The sequence below is a fragment of the Molossus molossus genome, unplaced genomic scaffold, assembly GCF_014108415.1.
Source record: "Molossus molossus isolate mMolMol1 unplaced genomic scaffold, mMolMol1.p scaffold_m16_p_14, whole genome shotgun sequence".
In the NCBI taxonomy this organism is placed as follows: Eukaryota; Metazoa; Chordata; class Mammalia; order Chiroptera; family Molossidae; genus Molossus; species Molossus molossus.
The window spans coordinates 3,700,024-3,721,666 of NW_023425349.1; the positions used below are offsets into that span (position 1 = coordinate 3,700,024).

The window sequence follows — 21,643 nt, forward strand, 5'->3', positions numbered from 1 at the left end:
AAGTTTGGAGTAGAAGTCGGTGGTGGACGACCCTGGCGAGCTTGGTCACCCGTGCACGTAGAAGTTTCAGAAAACTTGGGAGAAGCGGCAAGAGGAGAGAAATTACTATTAGTGGAGTTATAAGTGGGAGTAGGATGTTAAAGAGGGGGTTTGATCACCATTGGCCTAGTGGTGATGCTTCCTCGGGCCTGTGATTGCGGAGCCTCTCCTGGAGTTTTCGGAGAGAGTATTTTTCCCTATCATACCTGATTCGTTGATACAGTAGCAGCATTTTTCTTGGAGGAAAAGGCAGGTACCTCCTTTCTCAGCGGTGAGGAGGTCCAGGGCCCGTCGGTTTTGGAGGGTGACCTCTGCTAGGGAGGTGAGTTGTTGTAGGGAGGCTAGAGAGGCTGCTGAGTTCTCGAAACCTCGTTCTAAATCGGCCTGGATTTGTTCGGTCATTTTAAGGCTGTGTCCGAGTCCGATCCCCCCAATTCCTAGGGCTGCTACTGAGGTGGAAAAGGTGCGGCCTGCAAGAAATGGGAGGAAAGTAGCCCGCTTCTGGCGGGAGTTTGAAGGGTTCCGGCTCCCTCACCCTCAGTGTAACGTAGAAGCTGTGGGGCGAGGGTTGCGGGACACATGGGCCCAGAGAGGTGGTGTCGATGCGGTTGGTTGGAGTGTGGTTCCACCAAAAAAAGTTCCCCTGGGACTTGTAATGTCAGAGGTAATTTGATGAGTTTGATTGCATGTCGGGTGGGAGATGGCATAGATTATAGGTGTCATTTGGGGTGTATGAGGGCACGTGGTCTAGGGAAAAGGAGGAGGCGGGGCAGGTTTTAGAAGTGTTGAGGGTATGGGAGTGGGATGCAGCCCCTGGTGGTCGATCCAGGAAGGCACAGAGGAAGCATGGAGAGGGCTCGACTTCCTGGGCTAGGTCTGGAACTTGGACTCCCTTTTTGATTACATTTAGCCATGAAAATGGGGGTTGGTTTGTTAGAGAGGTGTTCCGTTAGGGAAGTCTCCTGGGCTAAGATTTTGTGGATGAGGTCTTCTAGTTTCTGGAAGGATGTTTTTTGCGGGACATGTTTCCGGTGATGATTATGTGGCATTTGGTCCATCCCTTGATAAGGGTTTCTTTTTGGCCTCGTTCCCACTTACAGTCCCAGGGGTCAGAAATGGAGAAAGTCCAGGGGCCGGTGGGTGTTTTTATACGCCTGCTGTCTCTTAGGACATGTGGCGGCTAGCATACAGCTATTTTGGAGGGCGAGGTCTATGGAAGAGGGGGCGCAAAGCTCCATTCCTTGGAATGGTTGTGTTTTGTCAGAGTTGGGAGCAATGGTGATGGTTGAGGAGCAGCCCGTGCGGGGCCAGTCTGTGGAGGCGATTATTTGGTTAAAGGCTGGGTGGGGGATATATTAAGAAAGAACCTCCAAACGTCGGGTTCGGGCCTTGAGGTCAGAGGAAGAGATGTGAAGAGGGCCAGAGGAAGAAGTAGGGAAAGCATGTTAAATGGGAAGAAAGAGGAAGAGGAAGGTGTGGAAGTCGGTGTCTGGGGGTGTAAAGCCTCCAAGGGCTCCTTGCCAGAAGAGGTCTTGGGTCCAGGCCAGGAGGTCGTCTATATTAGAGCTGCAGGGCCTGAACCAGCGATGTCTTCCAAACTCTGAGAAAATAAAAACATCTTGCAAGGTAGAGGTTGTGCATTGCTAGTTGATAGTGTTGGTATAGTGTAAGTCGTGAGTGAGCATGTTGTCTCGAGCGAGTCTCACACACAACCCCTCCCTTCCCAAACCCCTCAGCTCTGGTGCTTCTCTGTTCAGGACCCCAAACCTGGGCGAGCCCTTCCGTCTGCCTGCTACCTGCGTGGGAAGAGCTGAATATTCCCAGAAGTCACACAACTCTGCTTTCACTTTAATGACTATAAAGCGCAAACGGACACAATGTTACAAAGGAGTCCACTTGAAGTCTCATCTAGGTTTGCTTTTCTTTTTGCCACATTAGCTATTTTAAACATTCAACCTTCCCACCCCATCCTCTGCCCTTTTCATGACTCACTGAGAAAATTAAAGCCATCAGACATCAATCCCCTCTTTCCTCCAAAACCAGGTACATCTACCTCCAGTTACACTCGCTGCTTCTACCACAGCTGAGTCCCTGCACCTGAGCTCCATGGCCTGACCCTGATTTAGACCAGAGACTTTGGTCCTTTGCTGATCCGTCTCCTACATTATCAGTCTCCTGTTCCGGGTTGTTATCACCATATGAACAAGCTCTGGTGTTAACCAGCTTTAAATATATACATTTCTACGGAGTCATTGAGCGCTTTCTGCTTCCCTCCCAACTTCCGAATGTTCTGGTTCCTCGGGCCGCCCTGGGCTCTTCACGGGCCTGGAAACCGTGTGCCTGCTGACGGCCCCGAAACGTGCCTGGAGGCCAGATTCTCCCTGAACTCCCGGCCCAAAGATCCAGCTGCCTGCTGGCCGCCTCCATGCGGTGTCCACGTGGAGCTTAACTGGTTACAAACATGTTAGCCCCGCCCGAGGCTCCCCATCTCTGCCCGTGGCGGATTTTCCCTGAGACGAAGTCAGAAACAGGAGGCCTCCGTGTGCTGCCGCCTTCTCCCTGCTACCCCCGCGTCTGGTCCCTGAGCAAACGCCACCAATCTGCCTCCAAACACTGGACTCCATCTGCCTCCACCCTCATCAGCCTTGATCTCAGACATCCTCTCTGTCCGAACTACACTGCTCTCGCCCATTACACAGCCCTTCTCCGACCGGCACTCCCGCGGCTGCGGACTTGCTCGCGTGCCGCCGTGTTTGGAAGCCAGGGGCTTCCCACCGCGCTGGGGTGAGATTCACTTACAGTGTCCACAAAGATTCTGCACAATCTCCCATTGCTGACCCTTCCGGCCCTGTCTCGGGCCCCTGATCCCCCACACTACGAAGACATTTTTTCTTTCCATTTTATTTTGTATTGGTTCCAGGTGTATAGTATAGTGGTTAGACAATCATACTTTACAAGATGTTTCCAGAATCCACCTGGCACCTTACAGTTACCACAATATTACTATCTTTCCTACGCTTCAGTTACTTCCCTGTGCCTATCTGTAACTGCCCCTCTGTTCTTAATCCCTTCACCTTTCCACCCTGTCCCCCAATCTCCCTCCTCTCTGCCAGCCACCAGCTGTCTCTCGAAGTCTTTCAGTACAAAAACAATTTTAGGGGGGGGGAACCCATCAGTACAATCCACCATGTTAATAAAGAATAAAGACTATTTGCATTTGATGAATTCCAGATCCATCCCATAAAAACAGGGCAATTTCCTCAACTTGATAAAGGGTATTTTTAAAACCTGCAGCAAACATTTTTTTGGCAAACATTTTAAAAAGTGAAACATTGAAATATTTTCCCTTTGAGATTGAAGAAAAGGATACCTACTCTCTACACCTCCCAGCATTATCCAGTTAGTGCAGTCAGGCGAGAAAAGGAAGTAAAACCTACAGGGATTGGAAAGGAATATCTAACCGCCCTTGTCCGCAGATTGGATTGTGCAGGGAGGAAATCCGTAGGAATCTAGAGAATGTATTGTGCCGCGTCCTCTTCCGACCACATCATCTGACAGTCCGGATACGGAGAGGAAGCTTCAAGGACGCATCTTCTAGGAGGAGGACGTGGCAGGGGGTGGGATTAATCGGTGTTATGGGAGTTATAATATTGGGAACTGTTATTCTACTATGACTAACCTGGGAGTAACAAACAAAGTATCTGAAATCATGCCTCTTCAACTAAATGCTGAAGAAACCCCAGCTTCCCCTGAAACACTCACCACTGCATGTCCAGACTGTCTTAGTAATTTACTAATTCAATTAGGTAAGACTTCCCCCGAAAGTCTCTAATAAACAATTCATGGATGAATTGCGACAGGTAGAACTGATGGAGGCACCTTATACTCCTGTGCCTTCTCCCCAGATGGAATAAGAAGAGTTAACACAGACGGACTCCACGGTCCTCACGCGAGCTTGCCTTCATGGAAGGGTCGGCACGCCAAGGCCCCCTTGGTGCTTGTGCACAAGGGAACAGAAGAAATCTCAGTCACTGCAACTGAACAGGTTTTATGAGAAATGCTGTCCTGAGTTAGTTAGGGAGGGAAATAAAAAACTAGCTGATCTAAAAACCCAGAACTAGATTTTAAATAAAGGTCACCTATTAATCTCAGACAAAGGGCCTATAGAAAACTCTGTCTCACCTTACAGGTTACTCTACTCCCTTCTTTGATAGTATCTATAAATACAAAAGGATATAAATTAATTCTTACAAAAATGAAATTAATATCCTGGTACTATGGAATGAAACTCCCTACTTCTTTAACCTCAAATGTTAAACTCATGCCAAAAAAGAAAGTATATAAGCACATAGAAACTTGCAATAAATCGGAAGAGTGTCACACTGCCCCTGAGTCGTGTGGTCACCTGTCTCCCAGCGCCGACGCCTCACCACCTGCGGGCCCCCGGGCCCTGCTGCGGCTGGACTGCGGCAAGTGGCGCCCAAACAGGGACCTGAAGGTATGTGTACATATTTTCAGCAAGGATAAGGCTCTCGCCGTTTGGGTGCTGCAGACCCCTTAGCCAAAGGCTAAGTAGAAAAGGGGCGAGTAATCATGGGACACGGAATCTAAGGAAAGAGGATTATTTATTGATGTAACTAAACATGTTAAATAAAAGAGGTATTCATGTCTCAAGTAAACAGCTTAGAGAATTTTTTCATTTGGTACAAGAATGTGCTCCGTGGATTCCGGAGGTGGGTACTTTGAATTTAGATTCCTGGTTAAGGTTAGGAAAAGAAATGAAAAATTATTATTCTGTTCACAAACTTGAAAAGGTGCCTATTGATGCCTTCTCTTTATGAATGCTTTAAAAGATAGCTTTGATCCCACACATGAGGCCGTTTGCTTAGCAAAACAGGTTACTGAAGAGTCAATACCCTTGTTTTCAGAAATAAAAAAGGTTAAGAATTATGCCGGCATTAATGAGCAGGATTCTCCAATAAAATCAGGAACACATTTAGAGCCCGGGATGAAATCTCACCCCCAGATTATCAGTAGGAATTGGACAATGCTGCTGCAGTATCACCACAATGATGACCCTGAGCCCTTCAAAGCATCGGTGGGGCTTCTGCTCCTACTGCCCCTACTGCCCCCCGACGACCAAGAATAGTTCCAACAGAGGTTGGGTTTCTGGGGCTGTTCAGCAAGCTAGAGTATGGGTGAGAACGACTTCGGGTGTTTTCCAGGACTGTCCACGGGAGATGAGGGGCCACCGCAATGGGAACCTCTCCCCTCTAAGCTTTTAAAAGAATGAAAATAGCGGTGAAAGATTTTGGTTCATCATCACCTCATACCTTACAGCTGGTTGATTCTATTGCTAGTGAGGACGACGCCCTTTGATTGGCAGCAAACTGCTAGGTCTTGTTTACCTGTAGGACAATATTTACTATGGAAAGCAGATTATGAAGAACGAGCTAAAGCAGTAGCTCAGAGAGGAATTTTAAAGAGGCCTAGAGATAAAATTACGTTCTCTATGCTTGTAGGAAGTGAAGAATATTTCACACCACAGGCTCAACTTGAGCTACCAAGAACTGTGCTAGAGGAAGTATCAAAACTTGCAGTCACCTAAAACAAACAACTTTTTTAAGTAACGTTAAGCAGGGCCCTGAAGAATCCTATGAAGAGTTTCTAGCCAGACTAGAAGAGAATGTTTCTAAAGCCATAAATAACCCTGAGGTGGCAGAATTGATTTTGAAACAATTGGCCTTTGAGAATGCTGATCCTACCTGCCAAGCATTGTTAAGACCTGTACGGAGCACAGGTAATATGAGTGATTTTATTAGAACTTGTGTGGAAGCATCTCCAGCTTATATACAAGGAGTACCGATAGCTGCAGCTTTTAAAGGAAAATCTTACACTCAATTTCTAGGCTGTGGCAATAACTGCCTTCCAACAAGTAACACAGCCTTTTCATCTTTACACAGACTCAGCTTAGACAGTACATTTATTCCCAGCCATAGAGACAGCGTTAATTTCTACTAATTCTAGCATAAATACTCAGCTTCAGATATTACAAAAATTGATTCATCAGAGATTGTCTCTCTTTTTTATAGGACACATTAAGAGGGCATTCTGATTTAGAAGGTCCCCTGGTAGCAGGAGACAGGTGGGCAGATCAGTTAACGAAGAAAGTCCTAATGACAGCCTTAGAGAAGCACCCACCTCTGCCCTGCATCGTCAGAATGCCTCAGCCTCACGCCTGCAATTTCGTCTAACTAGAGAGCAAGCACGGCAAATAGTAAGACAATGTCCTGCCTGTGCTACTCAAATCCCAACTTTGCAGATGGGAGTAAACCCTAGGGGATTAAAACCTAACATTTTATGGCAAATGGATGTAACTCATATTCCAGAATTTGGAAAAAAGCCTTTTGTTCATGTTACTATAGATACATGTTCTCATGTGATCTTTGCTTCAGCAAGAACTGGAGAAGCATATAAGGATGTAATCCAACATATGATTCAAACCTTCTCTTATATGGGAATGCCAAAAACATTAAAAACCTGTTTATACTTCTAAAGCATTTCAAGAATTTTGTAATAAATTTCAGATTAAACATATTACAGGAATACCTTATAATCCCCAAGTTCAGGCTATAATTGAAAGAGCTCACCAAACACTTAAGAATCAAATTTCCAGACTTCAACAGGGAATGAATAAGTATTTATCTCCTCATCATGTACCACAGCATGCTCTATTCGTAATTAACCACTTAAATAGTAGTGATCAAGGATTAACCCCCATGATGAGACATTGGGATCATATTCCTCAGGTGAAAGTTATGGTAAAATGGAAGGATTTACTAGCTGGTCAATGGAAAGGGCCTGATATACTAATATCAGGGCGAGGATATGCTTGTATATTTCCACAGGACGCAGACCCCCTCTGGATCCCGATCGGCTCATCGGCCTACATAAGGAAGGAAGAATGCCACCTCTCCCCTATCCAGTGCTGGGATGGATTCCAGAAGATGAACCTGATTCTCTGATGCCTAAAGTTGCTAAGATGCATCTCTCCTCCCCAGAACTGCTCTCTATCCTGATTTATTTAGACTCTTAGCTGCTACTAACACGATTCTTTCCACAGACCTACCAGTGGCGTTCCGGAACCCTTTGCTATTAGGGCTTGTGTTAATATTCCGCATGCTATTATAATAGGAAATTCTAAGATTCTAAACATAACTCATATAGGAACCTCATACCATATTATATGTAAAAAATGCATAATTACTCATTGTATTAACTCTGGGTTACCTACAAACTACACCACGTTTATCATTGTACATCAGCCTGCACATGTATTACTTCCTATTACTCTGGATGAGGAAAGGTATGATGATCCAGGATTACATATCATTCAGAGATTAGATGAATTAATGAGACCTAAACATTTTGTAGCTGCATTAATTTTAGGAATCAGAGCTTTAATTAGTATAATAGCTTCAATCGCTGTTTCTACTACTGCATTAGTACAGGAAATTCATACTGCTAATCATGTTAATGATCTATCACATAATGTATCTCTAGCTTTAGCTATTCAGGAAAAATTAGACAAGAAACTAGAAACTAGGATTAATGCATTAGAAGATACAGTAATTTATATAGGGAACCAGATTCAGAATATAAAGACTCAAATGACTACTCATTGCCTTCACAATATAAATGGATTTGTGTAACTCCATATCCCTATGACAATAGTTCAGAACCTTGGGGAAAGGTTAAAACTCATCTACAGGGAATTTGGTATAATACAAATTTAGCTCCAGGTATACAGTCATTACAAGAAAAAATTAGAGACTTAAGTCAAACAAAACTGGATTGCCCTTTGGAGGAGACACTGCACACAGTCTTTGGCACTCTGTTCGGAATACCATTAATCCTACAGTTTGGTGGTCTGGACTAATTCACATAGGGATAACTATTTTTATAATTATTGTCATAATTCTTATTTTCCCAGTCATCTTCAGAATAATTGCTTCAATCAACAATCTTCTAACTCAATTTGAAACGTTCAAATTAAAAAATAAAAAAGGGAGAGATGCTGTGTCCTCTTCCAACCACATCGTCTGACAGTCCAGATACGGAGAGGAAGCTTCAAGGACGCATCTTCTAGGAAGAGGACGTAGATGGGGGTGGGATTAATCGGTGTTACGGGAGTTATAATATTGGGAATTGTTATTCTACTATGACTAACCTGGGAGTAACAAACAAAGTATCTGAAATCATGCCTCTTCAACTAAATGCTGAAGAAACCCCAGCTTCCCCTGAAACACTCACCACTGCATGTCCAGACTGTCTTAGTAATTTACTAATTCAGTTAGGTAAGACTTCCCCCGGAAGTCTCTAATAAACAATTCATGGATGAATTGCAACAGGTAGAACTGATGGAGGTACCTTATGCTCCTGTGCCTCCTCCCCAGACAGAATAAGAAGAGTTAACACAGACGGACTCCGTGGTCCTCACGCGAGCTTGCCTTCATGGAAGGGTTGGCACGCCAAGGCCCCCTTGGTGCTTGTGCACAAGGGAACAGAAGAAATCTCAGTCACTGCAACTGAACAGGTTTTATAAGAAATGCTGTCCTGAGTTAGTTAGGGAGGTGAATCAAAAACTAGCTGATCTAAAAACCCAGAACTAGATTTTAAATAAAGGTCACCTATTAATCTCAGACAAAGGGCCTATAGAAAACTCTGTCTCACCTTACAGGTTACTCTACTCCCTTCTTTGATAGTATCTATAAATACAAAAGGTTATAAATTAATTCTGACAAAAATGAAACTAACATCCTGGTACTATGGAATGAAACTCTCTGCTTCTTTAACCGCAAATGTTAAATTCATGCCAAAAAAGAAAGTATATAAGCACATAGAAACTTGCAATAAATCGGAAGAGTGTCACACTGCCTCTGAGTCGTGTAGTCACCTGTCTCCCAGCACCGACGCCTCACCACCTGCGGGCCCCCGGACCCTGCTGCGGCTGGACTGTGGCAGTACTGCAATGAATAGTTAAGCAAAATTGCCAGAGACAAGATCCATATGTAGAAATCAATGAAGTGTCTATATCAAGTGGCAAACAGAATTAAAAAGAATTTTTTTGACCCTTACCCAAGGATATGTTTTTATTGATTTGAGATTTGAGAAAGAGAGACTTTGATGTGAGAAACATCCATTGGTTGGCCCCCCTATGCTCCCTGACCAGGATCAAACCCAAAGCCTGGGCATGTGCCCTGACCAGGAATCGAACCCACAACATTTTGTGCATGGGACGATGCTCCCACCAACTGAGCCACCTAGCCAGGGCCAGAATTAAACATTTTACGTAACTTTGTATTAAATTTCTATGCTGACATAACACAGTACCATAAATTTAGTGACTTGAAACCACACAAAATTATTATCTTGCAGACCTGTAGGTCAGGAGTCCTATATAAAGTCCTTATAAAAAAAAATTGTCAAAGGAACATGCAGATAATTCATAAAGAAGATATACTATTCCCAACAAGCAGATAACAAGATGTTCTACATCATTAGATGTCGTGGGAATACAAATGAGGTGTGCTTTTAGTCCACTGGGAAGACTGAAATGTGAAAGATTCCCAGTGGGAAGTGTTAGCGAGTTTGTGGAGCAAATGGAACACTTGTGTGTTGTTTATAGGAATTTCAGATGGCGAAACCACCTTGGAAAATGGGTTGTAAGTCCTCATACTTTTAAATATACACCTATTCTAATGCAGAAATTCCACTCCTGGAGATTTATCCAAGTTAAATAAAAGCATGCATCCGTTAGAAGATTTGTACAGTAACGTTCATAACAGCTTTATTCTTTTTAAAAGTGTTGTTGAAAGTATTACAGATACACCCCCTCTCCCCCCGTTTTACCCCCATTGACCCTTCCTCCCCTCTCCCACCCCCTCCTGCTTTCCCCTAGTGTCTATGTCCTTTGGTTGTTCGTGTAAGTGCTTTGGTTTATCTCTCCCCACCCCTCCCAAAGGTCCCCTCTGAGGTTTGTCAGTCTGTTCCCTACTTCCATGGCTGAATCTCTTTTGGTCACAGCTTATTTTGTTCATTATGTTCTTTCATCCACTCATCTACTGATGGGCACTTGAGCTGTTTCCAGATCTTAGCTATTGTAAATAGCGCTGCTATGGACACAGGGGTGCATCTATTTTTCCTGATTGTGTTTCAGGCTTCTTAGGGTATATTCCTAGAAGTGGGATCACTGGGTCAAATGGCAGTTCCATTTTTAATTTTTTGAGGAAACACTGTATTGTTTCCCACAGTGGCAGCACCAGTCTGCATTCCCACCAGCAGTGTGCTGGAGTCCCCTTTTCTCCACACCCGCACCAGCGCTTGTTGTTCGAGAATAACAGCTTTATTCTTAGTAGTGAAAAACTTGAAACCACCACTGTTCACCAGCTGGGTGAGAAAAATGTGGTACCCATTTAATGACATCCCTCTCCGCAACAAAAACGCACTGCAGATACGGGCAGCAACTATGAACCTCACACAGTTCCTGTTGAACAAAAGGAGACAGAAAAAGGTGTACATGATGTATAATTCCACTGAGCTAGAGTTCTAGAACAGTCTACGTGGGCCCATGGTGATAGATGCAGTGAGAGGAATCAGACCAGCAGTTCCGTCGGGTGAGTGTGGGGAAGGGAATTTAGTGTGGAACAATCCCAGGCACTTTCTGGGGTGAGGAAAATGTTCCGTATCTTGATTGGAAGATGGTTACACAAAATTAGGGAGTTGTTAGAACTCCCCACACCATACATCTAAAATCTGTGGTTTTTATTGTGTATAACTGTAGAAAGGTGACAAAAATTAATGGAATATGAAGCAAAACTGAGGATGAATGATGATGAAATCAACAGAAATTATAACAAAAAAAAATTCGGTAACACATTGGAAGAGATCCATTTCAAATAGAAATAAAGAGTAATAGGCTTTTTGGTTGTTGGTGATCCAAACAATGAGGAGGAATGATCAAACCAGGCCAAGTACTGACATTCTGACATAAAGTCCTAAAACTCACAATAAGGATCTAAAAATGCAGCCTGGTAATAAAGTGTCGTCAGTTCTAACTATTGAGGTTCGGTCACAACACCAGAGACCTTACGTTCTCTGATATCTTACAGCTCCTACGTGAAAACAAGCTTGAAAGGATTTGTCTTTAATTTGCCACTCCTAAAAATTGACATGACGTGATCAAACAAAATCACGAATCCGAAAGAAACTTTTATGAACTCTTAATTTCATCAACCTTGCTAGAGAAAAGGCTGAATTATCCTTGTGTTCTCTGTTAAAAAAGAAAGAAAGAAAGAAAAGAAAAAAGAAAGAAAAAGATCTTGATCCTTGTTGTCCAGGTAACGTGTATGAAGCCAAAATATGTCATTTTTATCGAGCTGTGTTTGCAGCTTATATGTTGTTTATTTTCTGGATTCTTTTTTTAAATTATTATTTGTGGGGTTTTTCCATTTAAAAAACTTGTCATTTGTGCCATGCATCCCATGTAAATATTTTATTCCCAGTTTTGCATTCGAACATTTTACGACAGTGTTTTTAAAAACACCCCCACATTGGTGGAGTGTTGGGCTCTCGACTGTCCCTGGGATCGATCTTGGGACATAATGTGCGTGTAAGATGCGTTCAGTATAAAGTTGAAAAGCAAGTGACACTTAATATATTGCTTGCAGATTAAAAACAAACGTGGTACAAGGCCAAGGCCCACAGAGCTCAGAGGCAAGCCCAAGTTATGGCTGGAGTGGGACCGAGGCACTTTTTGCCTTTAATGGGCTCAGATACCTTGTTTTGTTTTTCTTTATTGATTCGAGGGAGAGGGGGAGAGAGAGAAACATGGATGAGAGAGAACATGGACTGGCCGCCCCCTGCACGCCCCCCGCGGGGGTCGCCCCACAACCTGGGCCTGGGCCCTGACTGGGGATGGAACCGGCGTCCTCTTGGTGCAGGGTCGCTCTCAACCCCTGAGCCACACCGGCCGGGCCCCAGTACATCGTTCGACATTAAACGATTTCTTCAACCCAAAATGTCACCGCCCCCCTCTGATGTTGGAGTTAGAACAGCTGGATGTGTCCCTGGCCCAAGCCCCCGGGTTCGGTGCCCAAGGCTGGCCATCGCGCTGGTCCCTCCGCGGTGAGCTGGTGGCGTTTAGTAATGTTCTTCCCCACCCCCTGCAGTAACGTAGGCGACAAATTCTGCCACCGGACACGGGAGTGCCCGGCCCTAGAAATTCGGGCAATTCTGTGCACCTTCTCCTTCTTTTAAAGATTCTCTTCCATAGCCATCCAAAATACAGGTCTGTCTGTAGTTTTCAAAGTACTCCATAAAAATATGTCTATAGAGATTATTTTACGAAGGGATGGATGGATGCATGTCCGATGGGTAGCGCGGTCCCGTTGGAAACGGGCGTGCAGCCTGTCTCATTGGAACACTTCCACTGAATGCGGCCAAACTAGTTCCCAGGGTAGAAAGATCTAGAAGCCAGGGGAATAACGGTTTTTCGCCCACGTGCCCCAACGCCAACGGCCACTTTGGCAAATTAGCATAACGGTCACCGGGCGTCGGCACAAGCCACGCCCCTCACCGGAAGCTGCCCCGGGGGCCCTCCTGCGGGCTTGGCGTGCTCCTTCTCAGTCTTCGGTTAGGGTTCTCCCGGGCAAGACCGCTCCGGCCGCGCTGCTGGGTCGGGCCCTTCTCGGCCTCTTTCCTTTGCAGCGCTGATCAGCGTTAGTAATTATCGTGGGGTTTTTTCTGCCTTCTCTACTAGAGTAAAAGCTAGTGGTGGTTCCTCATCACCCAAGTCAGGAGTAGGTGTTAAAAAATAAAAATAAAAAAAAATAAAAAAGGCCCGGCGGGTGTGGCTCAGTGACTGAGCTTCCACCCCTGCACCAAGAGGTTCCCTGTTGGACTCCTGGTCAGGGCCCAAGACTAGGTTGTGGGCCAAATCCCTAGGTGGGGCATGCCCGCCACGGTCAGTGGATGTTCTCTCTCATTGATGTTTCTATTTCTCCCTCTCCCTCCTTCTGTCTCTAAAATCAATAAAGAAAAAAAAATTATAGAAAAGAAAAAAAAATTATAGAAAAGAAAAAAGGGGTAGGCTTTCGGGTGGTGGTTTGAACTGGGATACTCTGTATTGTTTTTCTTTACAATACTTAATGTATCCCTTTCCTGGAATCCAAAGTATCTGTATTCCCCCAGATCGCAATACTTAATGTATCCCTTTTTTGGAACACAACATATATGTATTCCCCAACATATATGTATTCCCCCAGGTCGCAATACTTAATGTATCCCTTTCCTGGAATACAACATATATGTATTCCCCCAACATATATGTATTCCCCCAGATCGCAATACTTAATGTATCCCTTTCCTGGAATACAACATACATGTATTCCCCCAACATATATGTATTCCCCCAGATCGCAATACTTAATGTATCCCTTTCCTGGAATACAACATATATGTATTCCCCCAACATATATGTATTCCCCCAGATCGCAATACTTAATGTATCCCTTTCCTGGAATACAACATACATGTATTCCCCCAACATATATGTATTCCTCCAGATCGCAATACTTAATGTATCCCTTTCCTGGAATACAACATACATGTATTCCCCCAACATATATGTATTCCCCCAGATCGCAATACTTAATGTATCCCTTTCCTGGAATACAACATATATGTATTCCCCCAACATATATGTATTCCCCCAGATCGCAATACTTTGTTGTATTCCCCCAGGTCGCAATACTTAATGTATCCCTTTCCTGGAATACAACATACATGTATTCCCCCAACATATATGTATTCCCCCAGATCGCAATACTTAATGTATCCCTTTCCTGGATACAACATATATGTATTCCCCCAGATTGCAATACTTAATGTATCCCTTTCCTGGAATACAACATACATGTATTCCCCCAACATATATGTATTCCCCCAGATCGCAATACTTAATGTATCCCTTTCCTGGAAACAACATATATGTATTCCCCCAGATCGCAATACTTAATGTATCCCTTTCCTGGATACAACATATATGTATTCCCCCAGGTCGCAATACTTAATGTATCCCTTTCCTGGAATCCAAAGTATACCTTGTCCTCCAATTACAGGTTGATTTATGTCTTTAAAGGAAACCTAAAAAAGAAAAAAGTTCCTTCGCAGTTCGTCACGCACCCTCCTGGAAACGTCTGAGGCGCTGGAAACAGAAAAGGACAGCGGAAAAGGCAGAAAGGTAAGCGCCTAAGCCACCTGGGGGCAGGAGGCGGGGTGCGTCCCCACCGGGAGGGACTCTTGGGCAGGGCCGCGTTCACTCCTCGGCAACGAGCTCCGCCCCCAACCGCGCGGACGCTCCTGATTGGTCGGCCCGGCAGACCGGAAGTGACGCCAGCGCCAAGTGTTCCGGCCTCCTCGCGGAGCTCAGGCGCATCTCTTCCCACGCCCCGCCCCTCGGCGCCCCAAAACAAAGTGACGGCTGAGGCGGGGCTTGCGGACAGCCCACGGCGCGCAGGGGCAGGACCGTCGCTCGCGGCGCCCGGGGGTTGGCTAGCGGGGTGCGGACCTCCACTTCCGCCCTCGGCACACTGTTGAGCAGAGGCATGGAGGGGGGCTGGCGGCCGGCGCGAGGCCACGCTGGGTGAGGACAGGGGCGGGCTCGAGGTCGCACCGGTGGGCGCGTGCGCGGCTGCTGCGCGCGGGGCCGCGTGGAATAACTGTCGCGGCGCGTGAGGTCCGGGCGGGTGGGGGAGGGGCGGCGCGAGCTCCGGGGCGCTGTGGAGGGTCAGGGAGGCACAGGCGGGAGCACCCCCTTAGTGTCTGGTGGGTCGTCCCCTGCTGCCTCCTGCACCTCGGGGTCCCGGGCGCTGGGACCCCTTCTCCCTTCCTGTTGTCTACAGTGCGGTGTCGTGTGAGCAACTTTCGGTCTGGGCCTTGTGTAGTGCCCTCGCGGGTGGGTTGGGAGGAAGTCTTGGTCCTCTCGATGCCCCTGCCTTTCCCCCGCTCCGGGGTCTCGCCCTTTGGAGAGTGCGCCTCTCCCGAATGGCCACCTGAGTCCCTCCCACTCCACCTGAAGGTGATGGGGCGCTGACAGCCAGCCACAGGAGCTTTGCCCACCCCACTTTCGATGTGCGAAAGGCTGGCACGGCCCAGACGGCACCAAACACAAGGCTTGAAGGGAAAAGAACCCTGCACTTACTTAGAAGGAAGAGTTTGACGTTTAAAGTGACAGATGAGTTAGTTACTGATGATCCTAGGGCTGATCAAACCTGCATTTGCTCATTTGGGGAAGTTTTACCCTAGTGCCTAGCTGTTCCTGAGTGGGGCCAGCCCCAACGGAATGAGTATAACCTGTAGAGTCAGAATGGAAATTGTCATTTCTTCACTACTGTACTTGTGCGCCCACAGGCAAGTTGTCTGATCTCTGTGACCATGAGTGTTTTCATTAAACAGTAACATCTGTTGTGAAACTCAGAATAAGACAGAGTATAAAAACTGTGTTACCAGTTTGTTTCTTTTTATCTTTTTTCAGAAATGTCCTTTTGGGGCCAGAGTCTGGGTATGTATGAATGCAGATTCTCACCCGTTTACAAATAAGCCCAGGAATCTCAACTGAGAAGATCACGTCTCTGTAAGCCATTAGCCCAGGTAATTATTTTTTAAGCAAACATTTAAGACATTTTTTTTCAGTCACTTACTTTGTACCAAGCTGGACTAAAAGGGATTGTACAGAACAGATCCTTGCCCTACAGATTTAAAATTGCTGAGAATAACAACTCAACCCAACATGGAAGTGCAGTGATAAAACCATAAAAGTCCTGAGATAATGGAGAAGGTTATTAAAGACAGACCGGAAGGGAGAAGATGGGTCAGATAAGCCCCAGATGTGATGACACTCAGGGATGGGTTGGTTGCACATGGGTAGTTCTCAAATCTGGCTTTTTTTTTTTTTTTTTTTTTTTTTTACCACAATCACTAGTGGAGTTCTTTTTAAAAATGGAATCTGAATTTTATCTGTATTATCTCATCTTCTACCTTGTTTGTTTTCTTCGAGTCTCTTTGGTGAGTTTTTGATGCACTTTCAGAGTCAAGAACCAGGCAGAGGGTGGGTGCTCAAGGCAGATGGATGAGCTTCCATAAAGGCAAGGAATGCCAAACACCATGAAGCACTTTTTGGAGAGCAAGTGAGGGGAGTGGTAAGAGATGGTGCTGAAGCCAGATCAGGCAGGGCCTTATGTACTGAGCTCAGACATTTGAAGTTGATCCCAAGACTGTGGAGGAGTCATTTGTGCTTTCAAAGTCCAGCTTTTTTCTTTACCCTTTGGCAGCATTTTGGCGGAACAGGAGGCAGAAGAATCCCATTTAGGCTTTTTCTATAATCCAGACAAATGAGAATGTGTTAAACTAAGGCAGTGGCAGTCTTACTGAGAGTCAAGTACAGATGTAACAGATGTAATAGAGTAATTTCCAGGTTACTGGTTTGAAAACTAAAGGGGTCATAATGCCATGAATATAGAAAATAACGTATTTAAGGGAAGGACTTTGTTCTTTTCTGTTTGAGGTGCCTGTCAGATGAGTAGAGATTCACTGTGCACGGGGATATTGACTATATCTTTGTGGACTTCTAGGCTAGGCTCTCATTTATTGAGTATCTGAAATGTAGTTAAGCACTGCATTTAGAGTTCTATATATATTCTCAGTCTTTGAGAAACCTCAAAATAGGTAGAGTTTTGAAGCAGTGGTTTGAATTAGGTCATCCAGAAAGAAGATATTAAATGAAGAGGTTAGAGTCCTGAGGACAGTCTTTGGAAACTGATATTTGCAGTCACAAAGGAAGAGGTGCTTATGAAGGAGATTGAGTAGAGAAACTGAGAGGAGAATGCTGTTGTCTTACCTAAGGAATACATGACCAGTGTTTTCTTTTTTTCTTTCTCTCGCTCTCTCTTTTTTTTTTTTGCACATTTAAAAATTTAATCTGCATTAGTAACATTTTATTCATCACATTCTTTTTCTTTTGTTAATTCTCACCTGAGGAAATTATTCCATTAACTTTTCTATGTAGAGTGGAAAGGAGGGAGGGGTGGAAGGGAGAAAGAGAGAAACATTGATGTGAAAGAGACACACCGATTGGTTGCCTCCCACATGAACCCTACTGGGGCTTGGTATTAGACCTGAAACCAAGATATGTGCCCTTTACTGGGATTCGAACCCGAGACTCTTTGGTTCATGAGCCAACGCTCTAACCACTGAGAAAACCGGCCAGGGCCTTTTTCTTTTTTAAAGTTTTTTTTTATTGAATTTATTGGGGTGACATTTGTTAATAAAACTATATAAGTTTCAAGTGTGCAACTCAGTAACATGTCATCTGCACACTGCATCATGTGTTTACCACCTAAGTCAAGTCTCTTTTCGTCCCCATTTATCTCTGCTTTGCCCTCTTCCACCTCCCCCATCCCATGGCAGCATTTTCATATGTTTAGAGGCATCAAGAACCTACCTGATTTGGTAATGCAGAGATTATGAAGGACTTCTGTGAAGGCATTCAGTGAGGGTAGAGACCAGAGTACAGAGGAGCTAAAGAAGTGAATATAGGTGATTTTTTCTAGAAGTTGAGCTGGGAAAGATAGAAGAAAGTGATTGTTACTTGAAGTTTCTGGCTAGCTAATACTGAGAAATGATATCCCCAGGGAAAGTGTATAGAAAGTTACAGCTATCCTTCTGGTGAAGCATCCTGTCTTATTGACACATCAGCTCCCTTATACAAGGTAGAAAATATAAAATCAGCTCCTTTTGATGCTTGGGGAGTGGTTCTTATTTCTGTCCTGCAGCTTGAGGATTCCCTGGACCCCCACCATCTTGGCTTCAGTAATAGTTCTAAGCAGTTAAAATCTGGTGAAATTAATAAAACTGAGTTGGGCGAAAACTTAATAGGATTCATAGTCATCTGCTGTGATTTTCCCTTAAAAAGAAAATTACAATATACCCTATTCAGAATTTGCAGGGTTTAGCTATCAGGCCAGTGGTGATTTTAGATTTGGGGACATAATCATACATATTTTGGCCATTTGAGAGGAATCACAAACATGTTTCTCTGTATATTGTCAATTCCATGGTGCTTATCTGTTACATGGGCGTAACTTCCATCTACTTGGAGACAGTTTAGTCCGGCTTTGAGTGTGGAAATAGCCTAGCTCTGAGGGAGTGAAATAAAAAGCAGACTTCCTAATTCTCTTAATGCAAGGTTTCTATACTAATTACTTTGTTAACATGTTGTAACAAAGTTATTATTTTACTTCAGTCCCTTAATTTTTTCGAAATTTTAATTGACTGCAACCTTTTCCCTGCTAAATCATGCTAGAAATAATTGGTGTTTGAGAAATCTGTAAGTTTCACTTTCTATTCTTAAATCTGAGTTCACTCCCCACATTGAGTTAGATCACCAGAAACAATAGCTTCTGCAGCCTCTTCACTTCCTGGTGTTGTGACTGGCCTTTCTGGTACAAGAAACTCTGCTTGGAATAGAAGAATTTTATATTCTGAAAAAAACTAATGCTATTCACTGTGTTACTTCGTAGTCCCTAGTCTGCAGCACCCTTGTGCCAGGTAAGCATTACTGGAACGGAGTTGCGTTAGAATCAGTGTAGGAAAGGGCAGGACTCTCAGCCGAGCTAGCATGCTGCTTTTGTTTTTCAGATGAGGACTGTGGACCTCATCGTGTTACCTTGTTGCTCTGCTTTTCAGGAAGCTCCCAATTTAGGGCTTAGTAAAATTAAATATCTTTTAAATAAGTTTGGATTGCTCTCTCTTTTTAAATCTCTTTTAAAAATGTCCTTTTCTATATGAAGTACTTTAATATTGAAAACTGCCCTAAATTCTTCATAGGAGCATGAAGAAAATACACAATTAATATATATATATATATAGAATTATTTTAATCCTCACCCGAGGATCTTTTTTTTTTATTATTTATCTTCAGATAGAGTGGGAGGGAGGGAAAGAGAGAGAGAGAGGGAAAGGGAGAGAAACATCAACATGAGAGGACATATCAACTGGTTGCCTCCCACAAGACCCTGACCAGGGCCGGGGATGAACCGCAACTGGGGTACGTGTGCCCTTCACTGGAATCGAACCCACAGCTCATTGGTCTGTGGGCTGACGCTCTAACTGCAGAGCAAATCCGGGCAGGGCCACAGTTAATATTTAATAAATTTAAAAAATGAATTTGTAAGACAAATATATGTATTTGAGTATATGTATGCATTTGTGCTTGTCTTTAATTGTGGGTGTAAGAAGAAAGTAAGGACTTGTTTTTATCAGTTTTATTTTAAAGAACTGGCATTATGCCACAAAAGCCTCAGCAGTAAACTATCATTTCTGTCAAGATCATTAGCAGTGATTATGCACTCTGAATTTTAGGGTGATACCATTCAGGACCCTCACACTGCCAAGTTTCTGAATCCATATATTCAATTCATGTTTCTTAACCTTTATTTGTTCCTTCCCCCTCCCTTCCTGAAAGGAAACATTTTAGACATTTCTTTCCTGTGAAATTTCAACACTAGTAATGTGGTGTATATCTATGTAGTGTACGTATATGTGTGCTTTATACATAAAAAGAGTAGGGCAAACCAATTTCATCTCTCTCGGGATGATTTTACCCCTGATGAGGAGGTGTGGGTTAAGTTCATCTAGTTTATGAAGTGAACTTAGTTGGATTTATAACATTTTTTTCCCCATTAGGCTGGTATTTTATATTCACTGGAGACTTGAGGTCAAGTTTCTCAAGATGAGGTTTGTTGGATAATTTCCTGGACCAATTCCCAATCAGTCATTAGTTTTGTATAAAAGAGTGCTTGCTTTGCCTCCCTTTGGGTGTGGTTTTCTTGTTTCAGACTGACTGGTAGCTGTTTAGATGGTACTTTGAGTTTATCTGATGTTTTTCTCATGAATAGACTGGGGCATCGTGGGTTTTGGAGAAGCATACTTCAGATTGAAGTTGTTTCCTTGTCACATTGTGTCAGGTTAGAAACATGACTTACACAGGTGATGTTCACCTTGCTCATTTGATTAAGGTTGTGTTTGCCAGGTGTCTCCACTGTAAATTTACTGCTTTTCCATTACTCTCTTCTTTGGCCCACACTCAAGAAGGGGTGTGTGATTGAGCGCCACCTCCTGGAATGGGGAGTATCAATATATTATTTGGAATTCTTCTATAAGGAAGATTTGTCCCTTCCCCCACATTTGTTTATTCATTCAATCATTCATTTATACCAGCATGGATTCGTGTGTATTTACTTTATACTGTGGGTTATAATCCAATATTACATTTATTTTGTTCAAAATGTTTGAGCTTTGGCCATTGAGCGCTCTTTCAGGTTGGCTCCTGTGTCCCGTTGCCATGACTTAATCTTTTTGTATTTTGAGTACTTTCTGGCACTATAAGATATATTTTCCCTGCCCCGATCCTTCTCTGCCTCCTCCTCCCTTCTCTCTCTCATTTGTTTATTTATTTTAATGCATACATTTGCTTTTTATTTAGCTGCAGTACCTTGCTTACTGGCAATGAGTATCCTGTTTGCTTTTATTTATTTAAAAAAATTTTTTTTCCCTTTATTGATTTTAGGGAGAGAGAGAGATGGAAACATTGATGAGAGAAAACATCAATTGGCCACCTCCTGCATGTCCCCAACTGGGGATTGGGCCTACAACCTGGGCATGTGCCCTGACTGGGAATCGAACCAGTGACCTCTTGGTGCATGGGTCGACGCTCAATCACTGAACCATACTGTCCAGGCTATCCTGTTTGCTTTTTTTTGTTTGTTTGTTTTTTTTGTACATGCCCCTAGCAGGAACCATACCCGGGACTCTCTGGTCTTCAGGCCAGTGATCCAGCTGCTGAGCCAAACCAGCCAGGGCTATCCTGTTTGCTTTTAAATGCATTTAGTTAGGGATAAAAATGTTAGGTCTTAGCTTATTTTTATTATACCTCATTAGAATTAGAGATCTCTCTGGATTTTGGCTTTCATCCTATTTGCTAATCTCAGTTTCATGTCATTTGCAGTTCTGATAAACCTGCCTCATAGGTATTCATTCAAATTGTTGACACATTTGGTTCTTGGGATTTCCTAGTATAGTCTTGCTACTTTGCTGTCCTTCAGACTGCTAGGATTTGGAAAAGTATTTAATCTTAACCTTTTCATTTGAGCTTGGATGGTCAAGGCTCTGATGGTATTATGAAAACAAGAAGTTGGAGACAGTAGAAAAACTAAGCATCAAACTCAGTAGCCATATATTAACATTTGTCTATTACAGTGTATCAATAAGCAGTGAGTTATGGACAGCAGTTCACTATGGCAAATTCATGTGTATATATACTTTGTAAACGAGAGAAAATCCTTTTCTATGTAAGTTTTTGTTTTGGTATGGATTAGTGTTAATGGATTTTCATGTTTCCAGGGATTTCCCAAACATGGCTTTGGGAATGTAAAAGGTTCCTTGAGCTTTTCTCTTAGCTTCAGTGCATCAGTAGAAGACTCCAAAA

At 43.7% G+C, this 21,643-nt stretch overlaps 1 protein-coding gene across 4 annotated transcripts in view; it reads left to right on the forward strand.

Moving 5' to 3' along the window:
• The first annotated feature begins 14,645 nt into the window (after positions 1 to 14,645).
• SETX (senataxin) overlaps positions 14,646 to 21,643 on the forward strand; it is a 61,149-nt gene continuing 54,151 nt past the window's right edge. For 3 of the 4 annotated variants that reach the window (XM_036262020.1, XM_036262017.1, XM_036262018.1), the window contains exons 1-2: positions 14,646 to 14,743; positions 15,635 to 15,750. The gene's annotated coding sequence lies outside the window, so the exon portion shown is untranslated. Of the gene's footprint in view, positions 14,744 to 15,634; positions 15,751 to 18,518; positions 18,706 to 21,643 lie in introns of those variants that run through there. The other variant, XM_036262019.1, reaches the window with a different exon arrangement.